Below are 14537 nucleotides of genomic sequence, written 5' to 3'. Positions count from 1 at the left end.
GCCCCTACATCCCTCCCCATCTTTGTAACCTACATGCATACACTCACACACACAGACACGCACACACACACATACACACATGCGCACACATAGACCTGATGACCACATTTTCCCCCGTTATGGAGAGGGAGCGCTGCTTCCACAACTCCAGTTTCTTCCCCACCTTGGCTATCCGCTCCAGCCTAGTCTTTTCACACACCTCAGCCCCACTGAACCAGATCCCCAGCACCTTCAAGAAGTCAGGTTTGATGGTGAAGGAGACGGAATATCGGTCGGGTCAGTTGCCAAAGATCGGTCGGGTCAGTTGTCATGGCGTCACTCTTCCTGCGGTTCACCCTGGCTCCCGTGGCTGACTCAAATTGGTCGCAGATACTGATCAATCTGCGGACCGACCCTGGATCCGAGCAGAAGACGGCGACATCGTCCATGTTCAGGGAGGTTTTGACGAGTGCCCCCACTGCCTGGCAATGTCACTCCTCTTATGCTCGCATCCTTCCTGATGGTCTCGGCAAAAGGTTCAATACAGCAGACGAACAAGACAGGGGAGAGAGGGCAACCCTGCCTGACTCCAGACCTGACGGGGACGCCGTCTGATTCCCACCCATTGATTTGGACTGCACTACAGATATCGGTGTAGAGCAGTTTGATCCAATTTCGGATTCCCTCCCCAAATCCCATTTTGGAGAGCACGTCCCGCATGTACGTGTGCGATATCCTGTCGAAGGCCTTCTCCTGGACCAAGCTGACTAGGCAGGCATCCACCCGTCTGTCCTGCACATAAGCAATGGTATCACTCAGCAGCGCTAGGCTGTCTGAGATTTTCCTGCCAGGTACAGCACAGGTTTGGTCCGGGTGGATCACCTGTCCCAGAGCAGACTTGACCTGGTTGGCGATGGCCTTAGACAGGATCTTGTAATCGACATTCAATAATGTGATGGGTCTCCAATTCCTTATATCCTTCATCTCCCCCTTCTGCTTGTAGATTAGGGTGATGCTGCCCTTCCTCATGGAGTCTGACATGCTGCCGGCTAGAAGCATGTCGTTGTACACTTCCAGCAGGTCCGGGCCCACCCAGTCTCACAGAGCCGAATACAACTCGGCCGGTAAGCCATCGCTTCCGGGAGTTTTACTCGGGTCAAAGGAACGGATGGTGCCAGTCAGCTCCTCTTGGGTCAGTGGTTGGTCCAGACTCACCCGCTTGCTGTCCCTCAAGACTTCCGTGATCTAGGACAGGAAGTTCTGGGAGGAGGTGCTGTCTATGTCCTTTCTGTCATACAAATCCGTGTAAAAGGATTTGCAGAACCTCAGCATATCCGTCTGCAAGGATGTTTCCGAGCTGTCCTCCTCCCTAAGGCTGTTCACAATGAGATGGCCCTACCCCTGCACATGCAGGAAAGGGGAAGGGAAATCACCTTAAAAGCTCGGCAGTTATTTGCTTTCTGGATTCGCTGTATCTTTTAAACGACAGTGATTTTATTTCAAGAGAATCGCATCCTCAGTGGATGAGTGGCAATCATCACCAGGAAGGTATACATTTTCAATTTAGCAAAGGAGATAATTAACACAGCAGATTAGTTTAATCTAATTTAGATTTCAAGAGAGTAAATGCATTTACATATCACCTTTGATGACCTCCAGGAGTCCTGAAGCCTTTGGGAAGTACACACACTGCTGTTATGACACTTGGCATTCAGTAACTTCCTCTGCACAGCCACAAAATAAAGCTGCAGTTACCTGTTATGTGAAAACTAAGGGGTAACTAATGGGGGCTGCACCAGAACAGTTCACCTGCTCTTGCCTGCCTTTTCACAATGGCAGGCAGTGACTAGTGGGGTACCGCAAGGCTCAGTGCTGGGACCCCAGCTATTTACAATATATATTAATGATCTGGATGAGGGAATTGAAGGCAATATCTCCAAGTTTGCAGATGACACTAAGCTTGGGGGCAGTGTTAGCTGTGAGGAGGATGCTAGGAGACTGCAAGGTGACTTGGATAGGCTGGGTGAGTGGGCAAATGTTTGGCAGATGCAGTATAATGTGGATAAATGTGAGGTTATCCATTTTGGTGGCAAAAAACGGGAAAGCAGACTATTATCTAAATGGTGGCCGATTGGGAAAGGGGGAGATGCAGCGAGACCTGGGTTTCATGGTACACCAGTCATTGAAGGTAGGCATGCAGGTGCAGCAGGCAGTAAAGAAAGCGAATGGTATGTTAGCTTTCATTGCAAAAGGATTTGACTATAGGAGCAGGGAGGTTCTACTGCAGTTGTACAGGGTCTTGGTGAGACCACACCTGGAGTATTGCGTACAGTTTTGGTCTCCAAATCTGAGGAAGGACATTATTGCCATAGAGGGAGTGCAGAGACGGTTCACCAGACTGATTCCTGGGATGTCAGGACTGCCTTATGAAGAAAGACTGGATAGACTTGGTTTATACTCTCTAGAATTTAGAAGATTGAGAGGGGATCTTATAGAAACTTACAAAATTCTTAAGGGGTTGGACAGGCTAGATGCAGGAAGATTGTTCCCGATGTTGGGGAAGTCCAGGACAAGGGCTCACAGCTTAAGGATAAGGGGGAAATCCTTTAAAACCGAGATGAGAAGAACTTTTTTCACACAGAGAATGGTGAATCTCTGGAACTCTCTGCCACAGAGGGTAGTTGAGGCCAGTTCATTGGCTATATTTAAGAGGGAGTTAGATGTGGCCCTTGTGGCTAAGGGGATCAGGGGGTATGGAGAGAAGGCAGGTACGGGATACTGAGTTGGATTATCAGCCATGATCATATTGAATGGCGGTACAGGCTCGAAGGGCCGAATGGCCTACTCCTGCACCTAATTTCTATGTTTCTATGTTTCTTTGAAAAGTGCAGTGAGATCTGTAACATGCAATTGTGAAGACTGAGATCCTTGGATTCACATTTCATCCAATATGTGTACCTTTATACCAGAGCTGCACACAAAAGTGTGAACTGTTGGAGCCCCACAGCTACAGAGACCCAGGCTCTCTCCTGACCATGCTGGCTGATGTTTGTACATTATCCCTGTGAATGTGTTACTTCTGGCCAAATTGGAGAAGCCAGGACACTAAAATTGAGTAAAGACATCTGGGCTGCTAGGGCATTTGGTCAATTTAAATGTGCCTTCTGCAGAAATAGGACAAGCTGCAGAATGGTGCCAGTTTGTCTAGAGCCTAGATAAGAGCTGCAGGAAAAGATGAAACATCTGCAAACCCTGACAATTAGGTGCAAATTGAATGGAATGGATTGGATGAATGCAAACCAGACATACACGTTGTATATAATGTTGCAAAGATTTACTTTGCTGGATGTTGATTGGATTAAGTATTGAGTCTTTATTGCTTTCTTGCATACCAAGGCACATGTTGCGATGTTCGTTTCCTTTGAGAAGCACCGTTTGAATACATTGTATTAGTCACTGTATTATTGGGTTTGGGAAATGTCTATCATACACTGGGTTAATCGATATCTGTTATTGGACTGTAAAGAGATCACCCCCCCCCCCCCCCCCCCCCCCCCATGTGGTTCGGCCCCTCAAGGTTCGGGGACCTATAAAAGGCCGCTCCTACGAGGTTCTGTGTCGATCTTCTGGGAAAACGCTTCAGACTGCATGACCTTCTGGATTGTCTCTGCTTGAGTGAGGCTAAGAGAGCTTGATCAGGCAGATACGTGGATCAAACGCGCGGTGGTTAGGTATAGTAGTTGAACTGTAATTGTGTTTTGTCAAAATAAAATTTAGATGCGCAAGTGCTTGACTCAGTGATTTTTGACTGAAACTAGACTGGGGGAAAGCTTAGAACAAGCTATTTACAAAGGCGTGTTTTTTTTTTTTTTCTAGGTGCTCCAATTTCCTCCCACATGCCAAAGATGGCGCAGGTTGTTTGGTTAATTGTCCACTGTAATTTGCAGGATAGTGGGAAAATCCATGAGAATGTGTTAAAGATATGTGTGTTAAGGATTTGTTAAGGATATGTGTAAAGGGATGCATACCTTCCGGCAGTACGAATCAGGCCCTTTGGCCCATCTTGGCTGTCCCTTGTCTAGTGTAGATGCCCCATCTACACCAAACCTACATCCCTTTCAACCTTTCCTATCCATGTACCTGTCCAAATGCCTCTGAATTGTTGTTGTTTAGTTTAGAGATACAACGCGGAAACAGGCCCTTCGGCCTACCGAGTCCTCGCCAACCAGCGATCCCCGCACATTAACACTATCCTACACATGCTAGGGATAATTTACACATACAACAAGCAAATTAACCTACATACCTGTACATCTTTGAATTGTGGGAGGAAACTGAAGATCTCGGAGAAGACCCATGCGGCCACGGGGAGAACCTACAAACTCCATACAGACAGCACCCGTAATCGGGATCGAACTTGGGTCTCTGGCGCTGCAAGGCAGCATCTCTACCGCTGCGCTACCACATGTGCCGCCCACATTATACCTGCCTGAATTACTTCCTCTTGCAGCTTATTCTATATACCCACCAGCCCGTGTGAAATGCTGAATTAGTCGGCACAGATTCGGTGGGCAGATGCCTGTTTCTGTGCTATATGACTCCATGACACCAGATGAACGCTAAGGAATTGTGTACCATCTATTTCATTTATGTTAATGGCCCAACAGATGGCATCAGAATTGATAATCTATTTGAGAATGTTGTAATCCTGATACAATCTACAATCAAATAACTGCAGATATAGACAAACCAGGACGGTGAAATCTGAACATCAACAAGATTATGCCAATGATTGTATCAGAATCTGCAATTGGGAAGTATGTTAAAGTTCCAAGTTGTTCCCCACACAAACATTCAAGTGCATTTGTACTGAAAGGATTCTACATCAAGGTGACAGCGAGGATGAAATATGAAAGACTCGTGGAGGAGAAATGCAAGGAAAAGATACAGAGGTTGGAAGCCATTACAATGCACAAAGGCAGCATTTCCAATGGTGAAGTAAAGGTAGGGAGATACACAAAGCACTGAAATGGGAAGAGTAAATTCCCTTGAGATGAATTAATAGGGATTGGAAGCAATTTAAACACTGTAGTGGCACCTGCATGTGCACATCAGCATCGAACCCTGCAGTCGGAAGCCGCGCGCGCGTGACTCTGGGAGGGGTCGGGTTTTCCCGGGGTTTCTGAGCTCTGCCCGCTAGTCGTTCAAGGACCACTGTTGTGGTCAGTTGGGTTGTATGACTCGTATAGTCCGAGAATTGCGAATGTGAATAAATCCTTTTTAAAACCATCGATTGTTGTTTTGCATCCATTAAAACACAATGTAAATAATTTTCAAAAGTTACATTTACATTGAGCTAGCTACCGAGTTGTAAGGCTTGGTATAATTTATTTAATTTTTTATTAAACCAACTTGCAATGCAGCTATTACATTTTTCTGATGTATCCATCAATACATTTTTCAGAACAGGCTCTTAAGTTTACATCCATTTTCAAACAAGATTATACCTCAATTGGCACCATCTGGGTCTAACATCCTGAAAGGAGGTATATAAATCCAATCTCCATATCTTCTGCCAGATTATATTATACTTGTTTCACTCTCCTGTACCAGAGCCAGAATTTAATTGAGGAGTTCATTGGAAAGTAGATGCTTAGTAGTTGAGTCCAGTGATGACTGTGATACTGAGTCAATTAGATTCAGATCCAATCTCTCATTTGTGGTTAATACTTTACCCAAAGATGATGGGGTGGGTCATACAACTGGTGTTGTGGTTACAAGATTGAAATTATAACCAGGGTTCCCATTCGGAAAGTGTATTGAATAGATTATCAGGCTTGGCTGAGATGTCATAGGTGATTCGCTGCCTAAAATTAGAGTGCAATAAACCAATTTTTAGCTGGCTGAAGAAGGTAGTTAAAATTACTTGGGTTAAGATGTGGAGGTTTGCCAGGCTACCTGAATGAAGTAACAGAAAACTGACCAAACAGCTTGGTTAATGCAAGGTAGCCAGATTACTCAGATAAAATTGCAGATGGCAGATGGCAGTTCAGACTATCTGGGTGTGTTAAGACAAACCCAGAGAAATCTAGACAGTCGTGGAAGCATCCGTGTCCTCAAAACATGAGGAAATTTGGAAACTGAAATATTTTCATTTTTTTAAATAGTCACTCGAATAAGCAGGGAGACACAAAATGCTGGAGTAACTCAGCGGGAGAGGCAGCATCTCTGGAGAGAAGAAATGGGTGGCATTTCGGGTCGAGACCCTTCTTCAAACCATGCAACAAACAATCACGATTTTGGAAACGGCGTTACAAAATGCTAAAGGTTTTCAAACGTGGAAATCGTAGTACATTTAGTTTCAGATATAGATGCCAAGGTCTATAAGCATCTTTCTACCAATCTGGTGTGCTCTCTTGCTGTGAAATCGATAAATGTGTTGATTCCTCAAGATAGCATATCATATTATTCTGGAAGTCACAAACAGATCAAGTTCATTCTAGTAAATCAGAAACCATTCTAGGCAACAACCTTACTTATGTAGTACAGTCAACATCGAGGACATACACACCATTGAAGATAAATGGGGATACTGTGGATAGGGTGAGCTGCTTTAAATACCTGGGAGTCCACATTTCAGAGGATCTGACAAGGACATCACAGGCTGCCGCACTGGTGAGTAAGGCAAGGCAGCGCCTTTACCACCTCAGGCAATTGAGTAAATTCAGAGTGTCTCTGAGGATCCTCCAGTGCTTCTACTCAGCGGCTGTGGAAAGCATCTTGTCTGGAAACATCACAATTTTGTTGGGAATTGCTCTGCCTAGGGCAAGAAGGCTCTGCAGAGAGTAGTGCGTTCGGCCAAATGCACTATCGGAACTACACTCACCCTCCTGCAGGAACTATACATCAGAAGGTGCAACTCCAGAGCCAACAAGATCACGGGGCACCCCTTTCACCTAGGCAACGGACTGTTCCAGCTGCTACTGTCGGGCAAACACCTCCGTTGCCATGCTGTGAAAATGGAGAGGAAGAGAAGGAGCTTCTTCCCAGAGGCCATTAGGACTGTAAACTCTCATCTCACCAGGCACTAACTTACTGTACCATTTTACTGTTGTGTTGTGTCTTTTTATAATTGCTGTTTTTTTGTTTGTTTTCCTCCCACAAATATGTAATGAATATGTGATTCTGTTCCATTCTGTTTTGTAGGTTTTTTGCACAATCCGCAAGCATTGCCACTTTTAATTTCACTGCACATTTCGTATGCATAGGTGACGAATAAACTTGACTTGACTTGATGTAAACGTGTCCAGGGTTGGGGGCTCAGGGAGAGCTACTCATTAAACCTTCTTGCCTAGCATAGCAATATTTACAGTGTTTCTTGCCATTCTCTTCATTGTAATGCGAATAACTTTTCCTTTGACTTCAATTTTCTTGTTCACATCGAAATCCAAGGTTAGATTTGACTGCACAATGGCAATACATGTGTCATTGTAACGGTTATCAGTTTTATTTAAATTGAAGTTGTACTTGTCCTGACCTAACATTCAAATTCCCGTACTTACCAGAAAGGGTACAGTGAAAAAGTTACTGTTTTTAATAAGAAATTTGTAGATGTTCTTTGGAGAAGAGAGACAGTTTTGAGCCCTCTTGCCATTCACTGCACACAAAAAAATTAAAACTAGTTTTGAAACTCCATTTATTAATTATTTTAAGTTTATAGGTGGATGATAACTGGTGTTCTGTTTATATGAAGTAATGGAATAACATTAGTTGTTATGAAAATGTTGGCTTGAATGCCTTATAGATACTTCTAGTTTTTTTAAATTTTAGATTTAGATATACAGTGTGAAAACAGGCCCACCAATTCCATGCCAACCAGCAATCATGTGTACCCCCATTCAATCCTACACACTAGGGACAATTTACAGAAGCCAATTAACCTACAAACTTGCATGTCTGCGGAAGGAAACCAGAGCACCCGGAGAAATCCTAGGCGGTCACAGGGAGAATGAACAAACACTGTACAGACAGCATGTGTAGTCAGGTTAAAACTCAGGTCTCTAACATCAACTCTATCTCTGCGCCAGGGAACCACCCGTTGATATATGTTAGATTTCTTAATGAATTAAATATATTGTCCCACACAAAAACAGAGAGGGACCTTGATATAATTTACTACTCTTTATTTGAAGCCCTGTAGCCAAGTCTTGAGGCATTCAAAGACAATTTTGGCAAGAAAGAAATGATCGCCTAAAATGGTAGGATCACACACAGTTCTGGATCTTCGATCTTTGAACCTTATGCTCTGATTCTATTAATTATCGCTAAGTTCACAACTCCCACAGATATCGAGCTCACAGCCAACCTTGAGTTCTTGATTGCTCTCATTAGCCTGGCCAGTCAGAATAGAATGTTTGAAGGTTAGGAAAAAAGTGCTTTTTTAAAACACGTTGCAAAAATTATTGGCGAAATAAACTTTTAATGAGCCTTTCAGTAAGGCAACTAAAACTAAAAAAGAGTAGCAGAAGTGAACATTCTCAGACAGCTTCAGGGCACCTGCTTTTTGCTGATTATCTTTAAGTATGAAGACATCAACCTAGAAGACCAAAGACGTTTATATCTGTCACAAAGAAGTAAGGCTCCAATAACACACACAGACTCTGACAGTGATGAAGTGAATTCTCTCTGATCCCAAATCACAATGTAGATTCTACAAAATAATCCAGTCTGAAGAAAGAATGTTCCTGGTTACTAGTAATGACAACCAAGATAGCAAGTGGCATGTTCTTATTCATGGCTGGTTATTTTCCTCATGGGGTTAAGGAAAGAGCGTTCACGTCGCAGCCGTGTTTTCACCAAACTTTCCACCACCACGCACAAGATGCGCAAGACAAACACCATTTCATGCAGATGCGGAGAAGTGTGTTCAGCTCTGGGTGAACAACCTCTAATCTTGTGTGTGGACTCGATAAGAAGAAGATTTTCCTCATATCTATCTATTAATTGAATATCAGAGTTCCTGGCTAGACTGGCATTAACTGCCCACAGGAAGGTGCTGGTGTGCGCCCATCTTGACCTGCAGGAGTACACAAGGTGATGGTACTTCACAGTGCTGTTACTTGAGCAGGGCACTCCAATTTGTTGGTGAAGCAACAGTGGCAATTTTGCATGGTGTGTAATTTGGAGAAAGGTTTACAGGTGGGCCATGTCCGTAAATGCTTACCATCTCTGCCCTTCAAAGTGGTGGAAGTTGACAGTGGAGGAGGGGGGCTGGAGGGGGAATAGTAGTTGGTAAATGCTGAGGAAGCTTTTGCCCATTTCTGGAATGCACTAATCAGATCTTCAGTTTGCAACAACACAGCAACAAGGAATTGGTCCACAAACTCAAGTGGTGTTTTAGTTTCCTCTGAGTACGATTTTAAATGCTCCTGTTAACCCATGTTGATAGGCTCCATCATTTTAAAGCTGTCATGAATCAAATTAAAGTTAAAGGTTATAAGTGGACTGACAAATGCATATTAACCAATTCACTAAATATAACGGGCTGTGGAAATTAATCAAATAGAACCCAATCTATGCCACAAACATTTCCATGATCGCATAATCCAGACAGACAAAACAAAGAATAATGAATGCAAGGATATGTACAGCACATACTGAGATATTAAGTTGCTCATGATGCACAAGCTAGGAGTGTGAGATGTCATATTGTTCGAGGCATGTGAAGGAGCTGAGTTTCCACCCAATTCACTGGCCTTATTTTCGTCTTGCGGCAGTGAACATTTTTAAACTCAAACGAATTTTGAAAAAAATGTCTGACTTCATTGCAGGTATATCACCTCACAAAGAATATGAAGGCTCCTTTTATCCAAAAGTATCCCCTTCCACCCCAACGCACACTCATCCCCTTCCCGCCATCAACACGCAAACTCACACAAGCGCCATTGTTACAAACCACACATTACTGGGGGAATGGGTCAGCATTTCAAGAATCAGCAGGAGGAGAAGAGTGCAATATTTTATCTTTTATTGCAATACAGGTCATAGAAACATAGAAACATAGAAATTAGGTGCAAGAGTAGGCCATTCGGCCCTTCGAGCCTGCACCGCCATTCAATATGATCATGGCTGATCATCCAACTCAGTATCCCGTACCTGCCTTCCCTCCATACCCTCTGATCCCCTTAGCCACAAGGGCCACATCTAACTCCCTCTTAAATATAGCCAATGAACTGGCCTCAACTACCCTCTGTGGCAGAGAGTTCCAGAGATTCACCACTCTCTGTGTGAAAAAAGTTTTTCTCATCTCGGTTTTAGAGGATTTCCCCCTTATCCTTAAGCTGTGACCCCTTGTCCTGGACTTCCCCAACATCGGGAACAATCTTACTGCATCTAGCCTGTCCAACCCCTTAAGAATTTTGTAAGTTTCTATAAGATCCCCTCTCAATCTCCTAAATTCTAGAGAGTATAAACCAAGTCTATCCAGTCTTTCTTCATAAGACAGTCCTGACATCCCAGGTCGCTGTGCAAATCAAATATCTTTACTAGACCTTACACTTTTAAACTCAATTTACTTTAGCAATCTGTTTGTACACACAAGTGTAAATACAAGAAAGCATTCTTTCTCCGAGCCCTTTGTCCCCAGGCATTTTGTACTCCTTGCTGCATTAGTAACAGCATAATAGCACCAGTACCATTACACAACAATATCAGCCTTGCCTGTGGGTGTAAAGGTTGGAGTTCAAGGCCTCTTTCAGAGATACAACATTAAGCTCGGTGCAGGACTCAAAGAATGTTGTAGACACAGGTGTCAACTTTCAAATGAGATGCTATAATTACTTCCTATCTGCCCTCTCAAGTGGGTGCAAAATATAAAATAACACTAGTCAAAGAGCAAAGAGATCTGTGGTGACCCACCCAATGCCTGTCTCTCAAACAATATTGTTAAGAAAAGGATTAGTTAGGCATTATGACGGTGACATCTCCCTATATACTAAATTACACTCTGAAGTAACACCATGATTGTGAAAATGTTCAGAATCAGGAGTAGACTTTAGAATTTTTAGACACAGCGCAGAAACAGGACCTTTGGCCCACCACCTTTGAACTGACCAGCCTTCAGATCAGACTGAAGACGGGTCTCGACTCAAAACCTCACCTATCCATATTCTCCAGAGATGCTGCCAGACCTGCTGAGTTACTCCAGCCCATTGTGTCCTTTTGTGAATTAACCAGCATCTGCTGTTCCCTGTTTCTACAATTTATTTCCATGAACACTGAACACCATCGCCTCCCTCATTTTTAAGCGTGGTTGGAAAATGACAAGTTGCTAAACTACCAAAAAACCCGAGAGTTGTCACACATAAAATTCCATCCTCACATCCCAGGCATTTTTAGACTAGTATTCATGCGAAGGTGGAGAGAGAACACATACATTACACTTTCCTACCTTGGAGATATTCAGACAAACTCAAGACAAGATTTAGACAAGCTGGCCATTTCTGGGCAAAAATTATTTGATGGTATTTGCAATAAATGCTTCAAACTTCCAGGTCTCTAATGCTCAACTTTGTAACAGCCGAGTGACCTTTGTGTGCAAACAGGACCTTGGATACCTGGGCCACAGAGTCCATTCATTCTTATTCTCCTGCCTCTGTTCTTTGATTCTTGCCCTTGTACATCCCAGTAAACAACAGGCAAAGATAAAAGCCAAATCAATCTCCTTCTCTTTGGGATCTTGTTCTATTCATTCATCAATAAATTTTGTTTTAATTACCATGGCAATGTATTTACCGTAGTTTACAAATGCAAACTTCGAAGTCGCAATTCAATTGATACGTGTTTGTTGATTAACAAATGAAGCATTGGCAAGCAGCCATAAACTATTCCAAACTACCATCTATTGGCTAGATTCCATTGGAAACATCCTTTCTCAATGAAACAACTGATAGTAAGTGACTAAATTGATGCCATCCAAAATATTTGCGTTGCAGGATCCCATGGTAGTTCAGCGAGGTTATCCAGCGAGTAAATAAATCAATCAGATGTAAGGTCTCCAATTCGATCCATTGTCCACACAGAGTTTGCTGCGTCTAATTGGTCCCACTCCCTCTCGGCTAAGCAAGTGAAACCAATGAGGGCTATTGGTCCTGCTAACTATCTCGCTACACCGCTGGAAATAGCTATTTGTGGACCCCACAAGGGACTGTCTTTGAAGCCTCTAAGAACCAAAAAGCCTGCCAAATATCCTCACAAATACTGAGCATTAGAGTAAGCCAGCCACAAAAGCCTCTTGTCCTCAATCAGAGGTAAAGACTGCAATGGAGGGATGGAAGGGAATTCATCCTTAAACTGCAATTGTGTACATTAAAAAAAAATCTTAAATGCACCAGTATCCTCCTTATTTAAAAAAAAAAACAGGGTACTTTTGTGCTGATTTGAAAGACCAGACGATAAAACCCCCACCTCTTCTGTAATGGATATCAATCCCATCCACATTTGTTGCAAAAGCTGATTGTCCTTTACAGCAAAAGCTTAGCTTCTTCAGTGAATTATAAATAGCCTTTTTATAAATTTAACTCACCACTATTTTCTGTTGAGTGACATACGCCAGACCATTATACATCTACATCATGCAACTGCACTGTAATTTATAAAAATGAACCATAAGCACTGCAATTTTGGGCACTTTGATAAAAGAAAATGTATTCTTTCGGGAGGATATTTGAAGGAATGTCTCAACGTGGATAGTTAAAAGAAAAAAAAGTAGGATCTCCTATTTTACCCTAAGATTATTGGTTGCACCTGCAATTTGCAAGCCCTGTGGGCCATCCATTTTTATTAATGCTTGTGGCACACACAGTGAAGCAGAAACAAAGACTTTACAGTAATAAAGGTGCTTAGACTTAAAGAAAACCAACAACAAGCTTTTAAACGTTTGAGAACCAAAAATGTTACTCTATCTTCTCATCGCCCTATTCAAAAATATATTGACTTTTCTTCAGTGACATAAAATGATTGTGTATTTTGCTTTTCAGAGGTTTATTCTATTCCTTTCTGGAGGTTATTAATCAGGTTTGAAGTGAGTACCATGAACCACTTGGTGCCAAAAGTGTGAATTTTTATTTTGTGGTGAATGCAATAAAACTAGTCAATTGTGAACAAAATCAAATAGCAGAGCCAAGACTGACTGTTCTAGTTTGATATCCACAGGCACTTTCCAACAGGAATTCAGGGCCATGTTCAGCAGCAAAATCAATGAAAACATGTCCCACTGTCCTACCTACAGACACTGTGGCCAGCTGGAGTGGCGTCACACCTCCTCTATTTCCAAATAGTTTTCTCATCAACATTGGAACAGTCCTGATCTCCATTGCCATTTAGAATGGATTTCAAACAGGTATTGAATGGAAATTAAATGCCCAAACATAGAAACAAGGAACTGTCAATGCTGGTTTACACAAAATGACACAAAGTGCTGGAGTACCTCAGAGGGTCAGGCAGCATCTCTGGAGAACATGATCGGTGACATTTCGGGTCGGGACCCTTCTTCTGACTGGTCATGGGAAAGGCAAGGAAGACTTCAGAAAGGCAAGAGAAAGGGTCTGAAGAAGGGTCCCGACCCAAAACATCACACATCCATGTTCTCCAGAGATGCTGCCTGACCCGCTGGCTTGCTCCAGCACTTTGTGGCCTTAAAATAAAATGCCTGTCAGGGAAGTTGTTATGCTTTTTATAATGTTGCGTTGATATGTTTTCAACCCATTAGTGACATTTTGCAAACATAACTTAGTTATTGTACCAGATATTGAGATTTCGGTTAGCCTTGTGGTTCCTTGATTTCTAAGGACTAGCAAGTCACACAAGAAACTTTTAATAAATCTTTTAATTCTCAGCTGCAAGTTTTACAGTTCCAAGGGTTGTATCACACCCAACTGCATAATTGTAGCAAATACTGAGCCTCTGGCATTCCAAGCAACCACGGTAAAGTAAATTCAATGGTTCCAGCAAATTTAACATGCTACCTGTCTTCCTTTGGTATTATTCCAAAAAAACAAAGATAACAACAACATTTCAGCTGTGCAGCAATACTCCTTCTTTGATTGGATTGTACACAGCATTGTGAAGGGATGCAGGGCGAGGGATGAGGAGATAGACGGAAGTCAGGCACAGGAGAGCGAGAATCGAAAAGGAGTAGAAAGGCAAGGGAAAAAAGAGGGGAGAATGAAAACGGCAAAAAAAAAGTAAGGAGTGAGAGTGTGAGAACAGAAACAGAAATGAGCAGCAAAATTAGAGTGTAGAAGTCTTATCCCTTATTCAAAGTTGGAGTTTCAAGCCATTTCATTTTATTTGAGTGGTTTGCTTTACTTAGGGCATGCTTTACTATATTTGATCAGATGTAGATTTCCCTTATAGTAAAGACGAGGGTGCTGAACAGATGGCCAATTGTTCAATTAAGTTGGGAGGGCGGGAAGAGAAAGCTTATTTATATGCTGGGCATGCTGCCCAGTTTTCCATCTCAGTTGGAGGGGAGCACATTTTTCTGCTCTCTGCTTTCA

The 14537-nt window shown here is 42.7% G+C and overlaps 1 protein-coding gene across 22 annotated transcripts in view; it reads right to left on the bottom strand.

Moving 5' to 3' along the window:
* The window catches only part of LOC129695551 (receptor-type tyrosine-protein phosphatase delta-like), a 570848-nt gene that overhangs the window by 528031 nt on the left and 28280 nt on the right, over positions 1–14537 (bottom strand). The window lies entirely within an intron of this gene.

Source organism: Leucoraja erinacea, chromosome 3 (assembly GCF_028641065.1).
Source record: "Leucoraja erinacea ecotype New England chromosome 3, Leri_hhj_1, whole genome shotgun sequence".
In the NCBI taxonomy this organism is placed as follows: domain Eukaryota; kingdom Metazoa; phylum Chordata; class Chondrichthyes; order Rajiformes; family Rajidae; genus Leucoraja; species Leucoraja erinaceus.
Note: the sequence above shows the minus strand (reverse complement) of the source record. Positions and strands in the feature narration are given on the sequence as shown.